Consider the following 14207-nt stretch of genomic DNA (forward strand, 5'->3'; position numbering starts at 1 on the left):
TATTTTCCTTTTATGAAGAACCTTCTGGCTGCTGTGCAAAATGTGACTAGATTGGCAATAGGGCCAGTGTGGAATTAGTAGATTTTTTCTAAAAATCAAGGTGAGTGATAGTTGTGGTTTTGACCAAGATGCTGACATTTGAGATAGATGTGAGTAGCTGAGTCCTCAATATATGTTGTACCCCCATCATCACTTCTTGAAAAATTGAATACTGTTAATGTGATAGGTAAGAATAATGTACCCACACCAGGATTTTGAATTTGAGTAACTGCATCTATTTAGACCATCTACTTAGAGGTAGAATATTTGAGAAAGGCGGTAGGAGTATGAGAGTAAACCAGAGTTTAGTATTGAAAAATCTTCATTAAGAGATTCATAAGAAGCATCTGAGTATGTATGCAAAGAAGTACTTGCATTATGTGTCGAATGTAATAGACAAGTTTGAGCAGGAGACATAAATTTTGGAAGTCATCACCAAGAGATGCCATTTAAAACAATAGAAGTGGTTTAGATCACAAATAACATTGAAAGAGAAAATAAAAGAAGAAGAGCTGCATCACTTTGAACTAGTCATAAACTGTCTTCAGTTCAATCATCTCCAAATTTAGGTGGTGACTTAATAAAGTTCTTATCTAGTTCAAATAGGAAAATCCATGTAAAGTCACTTAGCAATCATTCCGGCAAACTATAAGTGCTTGATAAACATATGTTTCACTGTTTTATTAGTTTGTTTCTTTTTGGTTTAAATTTTTAATTTTTTATTAATTTATTATATTTATTTTTGGTTTTATTTTTATTTTATTTTACTTTGGATTGAAATAACATGAATCTTCTTAAGACATGATGAATTTTGTAAAAGGACAAGCCTGGAAACAGTGGTTAGGAAAGTAGGAAAAAGAACAGAAATTGTGTTGTCATAGAAAGTATAAGAGAATATTTATAGAAGAAAGCAATTGCCCAGTAAGTTGCTAATAGGAGACATTGCAAGATAAGAACTGAATCTACTGTATGTGACAACAAACGTAAATTGGTAAATGTGATGTTTAATTGTATGTCAACTTGACTGGGCCACAGGATTTCCAGATAGTTTACTAAACATTATTTCTGGTGTGCCTGTGAGAGTTTCCTAGAAGATTATCATTTCACTTGAATTTGTGGATGGAGTAAAACAGATGGCCCTCCTTCTCGTGGGTGCATACCATTCAATTCATTGAGGGCTTGAATAGAACAATAAGGTAGAGGAAGGTTGAATTAAGTGTGTTTTACTCTTTAGCTGAGACATTGATCCTCTTCTCCCCTTGATGTTCTTGGCTCTCTGGACTTTGGCCTATACAACTGGCTTTCCTGGGTCTCCAGCTTGTAGATGACTGATTGTGAACTTCTAAGCCTCCATAATCACAAGAGTCAATACCTTATAATAAATTTCTACATATATATATGTGTGTGTATATATATATATGCATGTGTAAGTGTATCCTATTGATTCTATTTCACTGGAGAACTTAATACAGTGAATTTATAGCAAAATTTTAGCACATTAGTGGGAGGATATAGCACATAGAAATAAGCTAAAAAATAAATGAGAGAGAAAAAATTGAACCATGAAATTTAGAGCATTCTTTACAGTGTAAGTGAGCAGGTATCACTAGATTCAGGAAATGGGTCAACACATGTAGTTCATTTGCTTGTTTGCTTGTCCTTTTCTATTTTTAAAAGGAGTACACAAATTGTATTTGTATGATTATAAAAATGTTTGAGTAATTGAGTTAATGTGGAGAGGTATAAATAGTGAAATCAAAATAAGATATCAAATTATGTATATTTTCTAAGTAGAGAAAGACAAAATCTGAAACAGAGAAATAGGATTTTGATAGGAAGGATATTATTGTTACAAGAGGAGACAGGACAGTTGTAAAAATTTCCATATATGAACATTAAGTGGAAATAAAGAGAGTTACAACCTGTTTTCTATTTATTAAATAAAATAGAACTGTAGGACAGTAACTGAGGAATGGAAACGTGGGCACATGGAGAACTGAAAGGTTTAAAAAGCAATACTGAATTATGAAATCATTGACCTGAAGAAACATAGAGTGTAGTGGGAAAGCTGAGTTTGGTGATCTTTAAAATATAATTACTTAGCTTGGATATATTTTACTTCCTCCAATTATGATTAGATTATCAGTATGGGTGCCAAAAGAGTCTACATTAGAATCATTAGAGAATAAAGTGTTTTCAAGTACGTAGGACAAAAAGGAGAGAGAGAGAAGAAAGGATGGAGATTAATTGATGGTACCTACAAAATGATAATAGTGATGGATAACGAGGAAAATGCATAAATTAAATATGGCAATAGATTATCAATATTAATTGAATGAAAGCCATAATGAGGTTAAAAACTGCACTGTGAAAATGAAAGTTTATAGTTAAGCAACAAAATTAATTTATTAGTGCTTTGGCACACATTTTTCTGCTTTTCTCATTTTCAGACTCTGACTATGTAAATGAATGTTTTAGTGAAGAGAAAGAAAAATTCATTGGGGATTAAGAAGTCATGAACTAGGTAAGAGAATTCTTGAGATTTTGTTGTCTTTTGGAATCTCATAAATGGTGGCAGTATCTGTGACAGTGGTAACTTAAAGGAGTTCAGGAAACAAAGTCCTCTATGCTTTTGATAAAGTAACCAATGGATAAATAAATGTCATGAGGTTATGAACTAAGTGGTTGAAACATAATATTCTTGTATTTACTCAGAGTGTAACTAAACTTACACTATTGGCACTTACAACAATTTCAATTTTTAAACTTAAAATACAAAGTTATTTTATTCACTGGCTTTTCTAATCTCACTATCATAAAATGGTATGCACTCCAGTTAAAAAATTCCAATGAGATATAAAATGATTAGTTTAATAATCTTATTTTTACTCTATTTAATAAAATTGTTGAAGGGATCTTATCAAATACAGCTAAACCTGGAAGCCAAAACCGAAGTGAAATTGACTCATTTCCCAGCTAACTTAGTATTTAAAATTCTCAGAACTAAAGCCAATATCCATGAGGGGTGAAGCTAAAACAAAATATTAAAACAAAAAGATATGAATATTTTATATAATAAATTGCATTATGTAAAGCAACCTACAAAGAATAGTAAAGGCAATTTGGAAGTAAAATGGTCAGTGTTGCTAATAGAAGATATTGCAAGATAGGGACTGAAAAAAATCTACTGTATGTGGCAACATATGTAAATTGGTAAATGTGTTGTTGAATTGTATGTCAACCTGACTGGGTCACAGGATGCCCGGATAGTTTATCAAACATTATTTCTGGTGTGTCTGTGCAAATATCCATAAGAAATCCACGTTGTTGCATTACCTATTGCTCTTATATAAGACAAAGTATAAATTTTTAAAAGTCAATGAACAATACAAATCACTTAAAAAACATTTCATAACAGGACTGTGATAAGAAAATCCAAAATTACTTAATGAGAAGTAAAATAATAGGCTGGGCATGGTGGCTCACACCTGTAATGAGAGGCTGAGGTGGGCAGATCACGGGGTCAGGAGATAAAGACCATTTTGGCCAACATGGTGAAACCCCATCTCTACTAAAATACAAAAAAAAAAAAAAAAAAAAAAAATTAGCCAGGCATGCTGTTGTTCGCCCGTAATCCCAGCTACTTGGGAGACTGAGGCAGGGAAAACGCTTGAAGCTGGGAGGCGGAGATTGCAGTCAGCCAGGATCGTGCCACTGCACTCCAGCCTGGTGACAGAGCAAGACTCCATCTAAAAAAAAAAATAAATAAATAAGATAAAATAAAAAATAATAGCTATATGCCTACACATTTGTTAACACACACATTTCAAACTTTAAAAGACAAAGAAGAACTTGTCTCATATTAAAATAAACTAAAAATATAGAAAATTGAGCACATAATTTGTATGGATGTGTTATTTAAGGAAAAGAGTATGTCTTAAGAACATAAACTATAAGAATAAAAATATGTAAGAGCAAATGGTGTAAAAAGCATATGTACTAAAAGCATCAGTTAAATAATATTTAAACCATACACAATAAAAGCAGGGATAGGTTGAGTGCGGTGGCTCACGCCTGTAATCCCAGCACTTTGGGAGGCTGAGGTGGTCGGATCTCTTGAGGTCAGGAGTTCGAAACTAGCCTGGCCAACATGATGAAACTCAGTCTCTACTAAAAATACATATATACATATAAAACATATATATAACATATATAACATATAACACATATATAACATAAATATCACATATATAACATATATATACAACACACACACACACACACACACACACACATATATATATATATATATATATATATATATATATATACATATATATATATATATGCCAGGCAAGGTGGCAGGCACCTGTAACCCCAGCTATTTTGGAGGCTGAGACAGGAGAATTGCTTGAACCTGGGAGGCGGAGGTTGCAGTGAGCTGAAATTGCACCACTGTACTCTAGCCTGGGCACAGAGCAAGACTCCGTCTCAAAAAAAAAAAAAAAAAAAAAAAAATGCTGGGTTAAAGCACTCCTTCCTCCATGTGTTGAGACTGTTGGTGACTGAAAGATTGGAGCTAAGCTACCCTTTGGAGATTGCTATTGACTGAAGATGATCCCTCAGTATCATGTCTTTTTCCCAGGCAGTGAACAATCACTGGTCAATTATAGTGACCAATTATTGGTCAATATTGGTATAAAGAGTCTAGTCTCATTTTCCTAATTTGATATAATTCTGCAGGGACATTCAAACTCCAGAACTCCCCTTGGGTCAATTGAATCTTCTATTGTGACTGCAACACAATCCAGCTTCTCTCTACCAATGTTGTGTTATCAACCTACTGGTGTTGAATTCAAAAACACACCAAAACTCCTGCACACGACATGTTTTTCATATAACTGACCTGTGATATTTGTTACAATAAGTGGTCTCAAAAGAGTAGTTTATGGGATTTGGGGATTTATAGGAAATGGAATTTGCAACTGTATTGTCCACTAGTCAATTAAGACCCCATCACTGGTGGGTAGGTGGAGCTCATAAAGCTCCCAGCATGTAATAGCAGTATAATCATTAAACTTTCATTAGTAGTGACATAAGATGAAATAATACTGGAAGGAAATGAACTGGTGAGTGCAATGTATCAGAGCGTTTAAGAAATATTGGGGAAACTGTAGTATAAGAATAATGATATCAGATGGCTGCTGCTGTTGGAAGCAGTTTTGTGGTTGGAGAAATAAAAACAAAGTTTGAGAGTCATCAATCACCAATTGAAAGCTAAGAGAGAAAGCCAGAGAACCTTCATGTTGTAGAATAAGCCGCTGGTAGAAAGTTGAATGCTGTGCCTGGAACTTTTATAGAAGAGTAGCAGAACTCCAGAGAACACTGAGTTTTCTTTTCTTTCTTTTTTTTTAAATTGTACTTTAAGTTGCAGGATACAAGTGCAGAATATTTAGGCTTGTTACATAGGTATATGTGTGCCATGGTGGTTTGCTGTACCTGTCAACCCATCACCTAGGTTTTAAGCCCCACATGCATTAGCTATTTGTCCTAATGTTGTCCCTCCCCTCACTCCCTACCCCCCAACTTGCCCTGCTGTGTGTTGTTCCCCTCCCTGTGTCCATATGTCCTCATTGTTCAACTCCCACTTATGAGTGAGGATATGTGGTGTTTGGTTTTCTATTCTTGTGTAAGTTTGCTGAGGATAATGGCCTCTAGCTTCATCCACGCTCCTGCAAAGGACATGATTTTATTCCTTTTTATGGCTGCATAGTATTCCATAGTGTATATGTACCACACTTTCTTTATCTAGCCTATCATCGATGGGCATTTGAGATTTGTTCCATGTCTCTGCTATTGTAAATAGTGCTGCAATAAACATACGTGTACATGTGTCTTGATAGTAGAATGATTTACATTCCTTTGGGTAAATACCCAGTAATGGCACTGCTGGGTCAAATGGTATGTCTGGTTCTAGATCCCTGAGGAATCACCATACTGTATTCCACAATGGTAGAACTAATTTACATTCCCATCAACAGTGTAAAAGCATTTCTATTTCTCCACAGCCTCACCAGCATCTGTTGTTTCTCGACTTTTTAATAATTGTCATTCTGACTGGCATAAGATGCTATCTCATTATGGTTTTAATATGCATTTCTCTAATGATCCGTGATGTTGAGCTTTTTTTCATATGTTTGTTGGCCACAAAAATGTCTTCTTTTGAGAAGCATCTGTTCATATCCTTTGCCCACTTCTTGGTGGGGTCGTTTGTTTTTTTCTTGTAAATTTGTTCAAGTTTCTTGTAGATTCTGGATTCCAATACACTAACAATAGACAAACAAAGAGCCAAATCATGAATGAATTCCCATTCACAATTGCTACAAGGAGGATAAAATACCTAGGAATACAGCTAACAAGGGATGTGAAGGACCTTGTCAAGGAGAACTACAAACCCCTGCTCAACGAAATAAGAGAGGATACAAATAAATGGAAAAACATCCCATCCTCAAGGATAGAAAGAATCAATATCATGAAAATGCCATACTGCCAAAAGTTATTTATACATTCAATGCTATTCTTCACATTCTTCACAGAATTAGACATTCTTCATTGACATTGACATACTTCATGGAATTAGAAAGAACTACTTTAAATTTCATATAGAATCAAAAAAGAGCCTGTATAGCCAGGACAATCTTAAGCAAAAGGAACAAAGCTGGAGGCATCATGCTACCGAACTTCAAAATATACTACAAGGCTACAGTAACCAAAGCAGCATGGTACTGGTACCAAGACAGACATATAGACCAACAAAATGGAACAGAGACCTCAGAAATAATTTCACACATCTACAACCATCTGATCTTCTACAGACCAGACAAAAACAAGCAATGAATAAAGGATTCCCTATTTAATAAATGGTGCTGGAACCTGAGCTAGCCATATGCAGAAAACTGAAACTGGACCCCTTCCTTACACCTCAAACAAAAATTAACTCAAGATGGATTAAAGACTTAATTATAAAACCCAAAACCATAAAAATCCTAAAACCCTAAAAGAAAATCTGAGCAATACTATTGAGGACATAGGCATGGGCAAAGACTCAGTGACAAAAACACCAAAAGCAATTGCAACAAAAGCCAAAAATGACAAATGGAATCTAATTAAACTAAGGAGCACAGCAAAAGAAACTAACATCAGAGTGAACAGGCAACCTACAGAGTGGAAGATTTTTGCAATCTAGCCATCTGACAAAGGTCTAATATCCAGAATCTACAAAGAAACTTAAATAAATTTTCAACTATGACAAATCCTCTGTGTCAAAGTCCTGAGACCCTGAAGTGTGTGGTGATGATATCTGCTTTGTAGCAGCCAAGAGTCCCCTGAACTTTCTCAGTTTGTGGAAACAGTTCCCTTCACATTGCTAGAGAATAGTGTTCCTTATACTCTTGCTTCTTAATGGTGATTGATACAGAGACCTCTGCCTTGCAAGGCAAAACATTCTTCTCAGAATATGCTCCCAATTTTCCTCCTGTTAGCAGACCAATAATTAAAGTCTTACATATCTTCACTGGAGAGATTAGTACCTAATCATGGAAAAAAAGGATTATACCTCAAGAAGCTATAGAAACTATTAATACCAGCAATAATACAATGCATAAGACTAGATTTTGAGGGTATAAACCCAAAAGAACAAGAAAAGAGGAGTCAACAAAGGACAGTTTATTAATATGGAAATAAGATATGGTTATTTCATAGGATTTAACATTTCAATAATAATTCAGAAACATTGTTAACACATCCCTAGGTTATCTCTTAGAAGCTTTGTGAAAAGCAAAGTTTCATGTTAAGTGAATAAAACAACCAGAATAGCTGTGGCACATTGTAAAGGGAGAAAACAATCTCTGAGATTGAGCATACTAGGAAATATAACTATTACTGGAGACTCATTATAGAATAATAGTGTCACTAGAGAGTCTGACAAACACTCTATTTTATAAGGCTGTAAGAAATATTCTAGAATCCTATTGCTAAGCATACATTCCAAAGAAAATACATTGTTCTACCAAAAAGACACATGTACCCATATGTCCATCACAGTACTATTCATCATAGGAGAGACATGAAATCAACCTAGGTGCCCATCAGTGATTGAATGGATAAAGAAAATACAGTACCTATACACCACAGAATGGTCCACTGTGTAGCCATAAAAAAGAATAAAACCATGTCACTTGCAGAAACATGAATACAGCTAGAGGCCATTAAGCAAATTAAAGCAGGAACAAAAAACTAAATGTCACATGTTCTCACTTATAAGTGAGAGTTAAACATTGAGCACAGATGAACACAAAGATGAGAATAATCGATACCGGGGACTACTAGAAGAAAGAGGGAAAAAGGCTGGCAAGGGTTAAGTAACTATTAGGTACCAAGTGCGCTCAGTACCTGCATGACAGGACCAATCATACCCCAAACTTCAGCATCTCAAAATATAGCCAGGTGACAAACCTTTATATCTATCCCCAAATCTGTAAAAAGTTGAACTTATAAAAAATAAACAATTAAAATGAGAATAATAATTTTTAAAATGTGCCAGAGTTCTTTGAAATTTCTGTGGCTGTCATCTGAAAGCCAGAAGGGACAATTGAAGATACTATTATGAAACTAGCCACTTTGTGAACAATGCAGACAAAAAGATCCCTAAATAACTGGATCTAGGTATTAATTCTTAACTATCAGAGGTCAGTTGTGAAACTTATTGTAAAGAAGAGACATATCAGAATGGTGGCTAGAAGTCCTGAACTCAGAAAGCTATGGTTATAATAATAGAATAGTGCTCCTAAAAGCAGGCTCGATAACCATCCAGCAATAATGCTGGTCAATTTATATAACCAAAAATAATTAAAGATGAATAAACAGAAGGCTAGTGGTAGCCTTATGAAGTTTCTAGATCTAAGCTAGTAATTATACCCAGAACACAGTGACTATCCAGGACCCATCAACTAACAGAGAGACCAAACTTCAGGAATCAAAAATACTTGGTAAGGATAACCCTGCCCTTCCCCCAAGAGAATTATGATCATTTATTTATGTAACTTACATGATGAAAAGGGAAATACACAGATATATCAGGCTCCAAGAGAATACTGACATTCAAATAAAAACCTGACACATCATCATAACCACACTTAGAGTCAGGGCATATCTGGGCCAAGGAATAAATGAGTTTCTGTCAGTTCATGTGTCCACCAGAATAAAGAACCACTCTGTAGTTATTTTCCCAGTCCATGAATGTATAATTGGAATGAACCTGCCTTACAGTGGGCAGAACCACCAGTGTCAGCTCCTGGAACTACTTTCCACCCTCCAGATAAGATAGTAAATTGCAAACAATATCACATATGGGTATGATGAAAAAGATAAATTCCACTCTAAAAGATCTGCATATGTAGGATGCTAGTTCCATTATATCACCATTTATCAGTCTGTTCTTTAGAACATCTGAATGGATCATGCAGAATGTTGTTAGAAGATCTAAAACTAAAGCAAGTAGTAGCAGAACCAAATTCTGATTATTTTTTACATGTCATATTTTTGTTAATGCAAGGATATACTGCCTAAGTTCCGTGGTATGTGCGATGGTTAATACTGAGTGGCAACTTGATTGAATTGAAGGATGCAAAGGGTTGTTCCTGGGTGTGTCTGTGAGGGTGTTCCCAAAGGAGACTAAGATTTGAGTCAGCGGGCTGAGAAAGGCAGATCCATCCTTAATCTGGGTGGGCACAATCTAATCAGCTGCCTTTGTGACCAGAATAAAAAGCAGACAGAAGAACATGGAAAGATCAGAGTGGCTTAGCCTCCCAGGCCACATCTTTCTCTTGTGCTGGATACTTCCTGCCCTTGGACATAGGACTCCAAATTTTTCAGCTTTGGGACTTGGACAAGCTTCCTTGCTCCTCAGCTTGAAGATACCTATTGTGGGACCTTGTGATCGTGTGAGTTAATACTCCTCAGTAAACTCCCCTTTACATATATATCTATCCTATTAGTTCTGTCCCTCTAGAGAACTCTGAGTAATACAGTGTGTTACCATTAATCTGACTAACTTTTCCACACAAGAAAATGTCTGATTTTTATTCAAAATTTTATTTATTTTATGTAATATGCTTTCTTCATTATTTATGAGAAATGTTTGGTAATAATTAGTAGTTTTTGTGAATGCAGTGAATGAAAAATTCTATTCCATTACATATTATAACTCTTGGAATTTAAACAAGAAATATACTATCTTGGGATCTTCTGTTTACCTTACTGACATTTGTTTTTGATCGAATAATCATGTTTACATTAATTATTTGATGTCCTTAACAATTAAATCAATTGATTTGCTTATAATTTTGCAAAATAATGATGTTTTCTGTTCCTTCTGTCCAATTGTATAAATTTTGTTTGTGTAATTTCAATTAGTTAGAATTTGAATACGATATAGAGTTGCAATTATGATAGACATCCTTGATTTTTGTGCCCTTTAATAAAATATTCTAATATTTCATCATTAGTTTTATATTTTATATTTATTTTATATATTTTCAAGTAAATATCTATCAAATTACAGCAAAATTATTTGTTTCCATATTCTTACATTATTGTGAGTTAAATTTTATCAAAACATATTGCCTTTAGTAACGTATAAATGTGTATATATACACACATATATACACACACACACATATATATACATACACACACACACACTTTTTTTCTTTTTTGAGATGAAGTCTTGCTCTGTCACCAGGTTGGAGTGCAGTGGCACAATCTCGGCTCACTGCCACCTCCACCTCCCAGGTTCAAGCGATTCTCCTGCCTCAGCCTCCCCAGTAGCTGGACTACAGGACCACGCCACCATGCCCAGCTAATTTTTTTGTATTTTCAGTAGAGACAAGGTTTCACCATGTTGACCAGGATGGTTTTCATCTCCTGACCTTGTGATCTGCCCACTGCAGCCTCCCAAAGTTATGGGATTACAGGTGTGAGCCACTGAGCCTGGCCTAAATATATTTTTTCAATTTTTTTTTTTTTTTGAGACAGTCTCACTCTGTCGCCCAGGTTGGGCCAGCTCCTCCTCCCATGTTCAAACCATTCTTCTGCCTCAGCCTCCGAGTAGCTGGGACTACAGACGCCTGCCATCATGCCCGGCCAATGTTTTGTATTTTCAGTAGAGACGGGGTTTCACTGTGTTAGCCAGGATGGCCTCGATCTCCTGACCTTGTGATCCACCCTCCTTAGCCTCCCAAAATGCTAGGATTACAGGCATGAGTCACAGCGCCTGACCTCAAAATTTGAGCAGACCATGGTTGATTTAAAAATTGCTATTTTTTTTATTGTGCTAGTACTTTTAATATTTATTCATTTAATGTACTGATAAATTTGGTTGCTGTTATATTTAGAAGGTTTGTATCTGCTTTCATGAGTATGATTAGTCTATTATACTTCAATTTGTAACATATGTTTACTTATTTCTATCTTTAAATAAATTCATTGTGAAACTCTCTTGTCTTTCCTCTGCTTTACAAAAATTATACAGTTTAGTAAATATCTATTTTAGAAAGATTTGGTGAAATGTGAACGTAAGTACTTTGGCTCTGTTGATCTTTTAGGCAAAGACATTTAGACTATTCTCTCAGTTTCTGTGATCTTATTTGTATATTGGTCTGTTATTATTTTACTAAAAAGCATCCTTTTAAACTATTTTTTTTAACTCAATAATAAAATTTAACATATTCTATCTTACTGTGGGAGATGGGGAACAGAGTCTTGCTCTGTGACCCAGGCTGTAGTGCACTGGCACAATCACAGCTCCCCAAGTCTCAACCTCCCAGGCTCAATGATCCTGCCTGCTCATACTTCTGAGTAGCTGGGACTACACTTGTGTGCCACCATGTCGGAACAATTGTTTTGTAGAGATGGGGGTCTTATGATGTTGCCCAAGCTGATCTTGAACTGCTGGGCTCAAGTTATCCTCCTCCCCTAGTGTTCCTAAGCGCTGGGATCACGGATGTGAGAAATTGCACCCAGCCAGTTTTTAACTTTGAGTTTGTTTGTTATTGCTGTTGTATAGTAGGCATGCTGTTTTAGTGTGTTCATACTGCTTTAACAAAATATCTTAGACTGAGTAATTCACGAAGAACAGAAATGTACTTCCTACAGTTTTGAAGCTGGGAAGTTCAAGATCAAGTTGCCAGCAGATTCAGTGTCTGGTGAGGGCTTCTGTCTCTGCTTGGAAGATGGTGCCTTGTAACTACATCCTCAGGGGAAAAGTCAGGTCACTTCAACCTCTTTTTTAAGGACACTAATCGCATTTATGAGGACTGCTGTCATGACTTAGGCACCCTTTAAAGGCTCCACTTCTTATGACTATTATATTGGTAATTAAGGTTCAACATATGAATTTGGGGAGGATGCAATACACCATTGCATATGCATAGATATAAAAAGGCATATACATAACAATGAACATTTTCATTTCTTTTGTGTCTTCATCTCAGTATCTATAATTGCTGTGTAGGGACTACAATTAATTAGTCAATTCATTCATTGTATACAAAGGTCTTTGAAGAGAACAAAACTTCACACATTCCCTTTTTATTATGTTGAATCACATCCATCTATGATGTCCAAAATGTTAATCAGATAGTATTATAGATTAATCTAGATGAAAAGTTGAATATTACCTCAAATTATATTTTAGATAAAATAAAGGTAATAATATTACATTTAATAATATATTAATATAATATATTAATATATTAATATCTATAATGCAATCATTTGTTATAATTATTTTATTATAAAAAGTAATCTATTTCATTTTTCTTATAAAAATTATTATTTTTTAAGTTAAGAAGTAAAAAATCTAAATATCACAGTCGTCAATGTCTCACCTTCATTTTAACTAGGAGATATTTATTTGAAATAGTTTTGGTTTGAGTTTTATGGTAGGAGCATTATTAGCAGTTGCAAGGGATGGTTTTCATCTATTCATGTATCTATTCTTAGGTAAATAGCTCATATCTTTATGTTTCTGAGGCATATATTTGTGTATATATAGTGTGCATGTATGTATATATGTATTCAGTACTCGAAAATTAAATTAAATATATACATATTTAATTATATTTAAATAACTAAATGTTATTTAATTAAAATTTGATTATTTCAATTATTTTTATGAATAATATGAAAATAAGTTAAATATATACATATTTAATTTAATTTTGGCAGTACTGAAATACATATACACACCCAAAATCTTTATTTCTAAAATTAAACTAATCCAATTCCAAAGTGTGTATATACACATATATGCATACACATATATACATATATATGCATATATATATTCCTTCTCTTAACTATTGAGAGAAGAGTATTAAAATCAGCTATTATTAATTTTACATGTGTATTTTGCTTCATATCTAACAGTTTTTGTTCACTAATTAAAAGAAAGAAAAGATGGAAAATTTAAAAAGGAGGAGAATACTTGAATAATAACATCCAGTAACCCAAAACAATCAACAAATATAGAAAATTTCACACAATGACTGCAAAATGCCTATTATTTTCAATCATAAAGAAATTCTCCAGGTAAAAACATATTCTAGGCCATAAAATACATCTCAAAAATAATTAAAATCTAATAAAATATGTTCTCTGATGACAAAAAATTTTTTAATTTAGAATTCACAGCAGAAAGAATTCTGTGAGATATCCCAAACTAAAAAAAAAAAAATAAACAGCACATAACCCATTCATCAAAGAAAAATCCTGAGTTATTAGAAAATAGTTTTCAACAACAAAAAGTAAAACTTCATATCAAAATTTGTGGAATGAAGTTGAAACAGCCCTTAGAAGTAATTTTATATGACAGAAAAAGAATGGTTTCAAATCAGTAATCTGGGGGGGGAAAAAAAAAATAAATCTAAAACAATCTGAAAAATTTATAAATTTTCCAAAGTCTCATCGGCAAACAAGAATACTCAACTTCAATTAAAATTGTTAATACAGAATTATTCAATTATATGGCCAATGGGGCTACTCTCTGTATTAGTTTTCTATTGCTGCTGTATAAAATTGCCACAGACTTATGACTTACAGTGACACAA

The sequence above is a fragment of the Macaca nemestrina genome, chromosome 3 (assembly GCF_043159975.1).
Source record: "Macaca nemestrina isolate mMacNem1 chromosome 3, mMacNem.hap1, whole genome shotgun sequence".
NCBI lineage: Eukaryota > Metazoa > Chordata > Mammalia > Primates > Cercopithecidae > Macaca > Macaca nemestrina.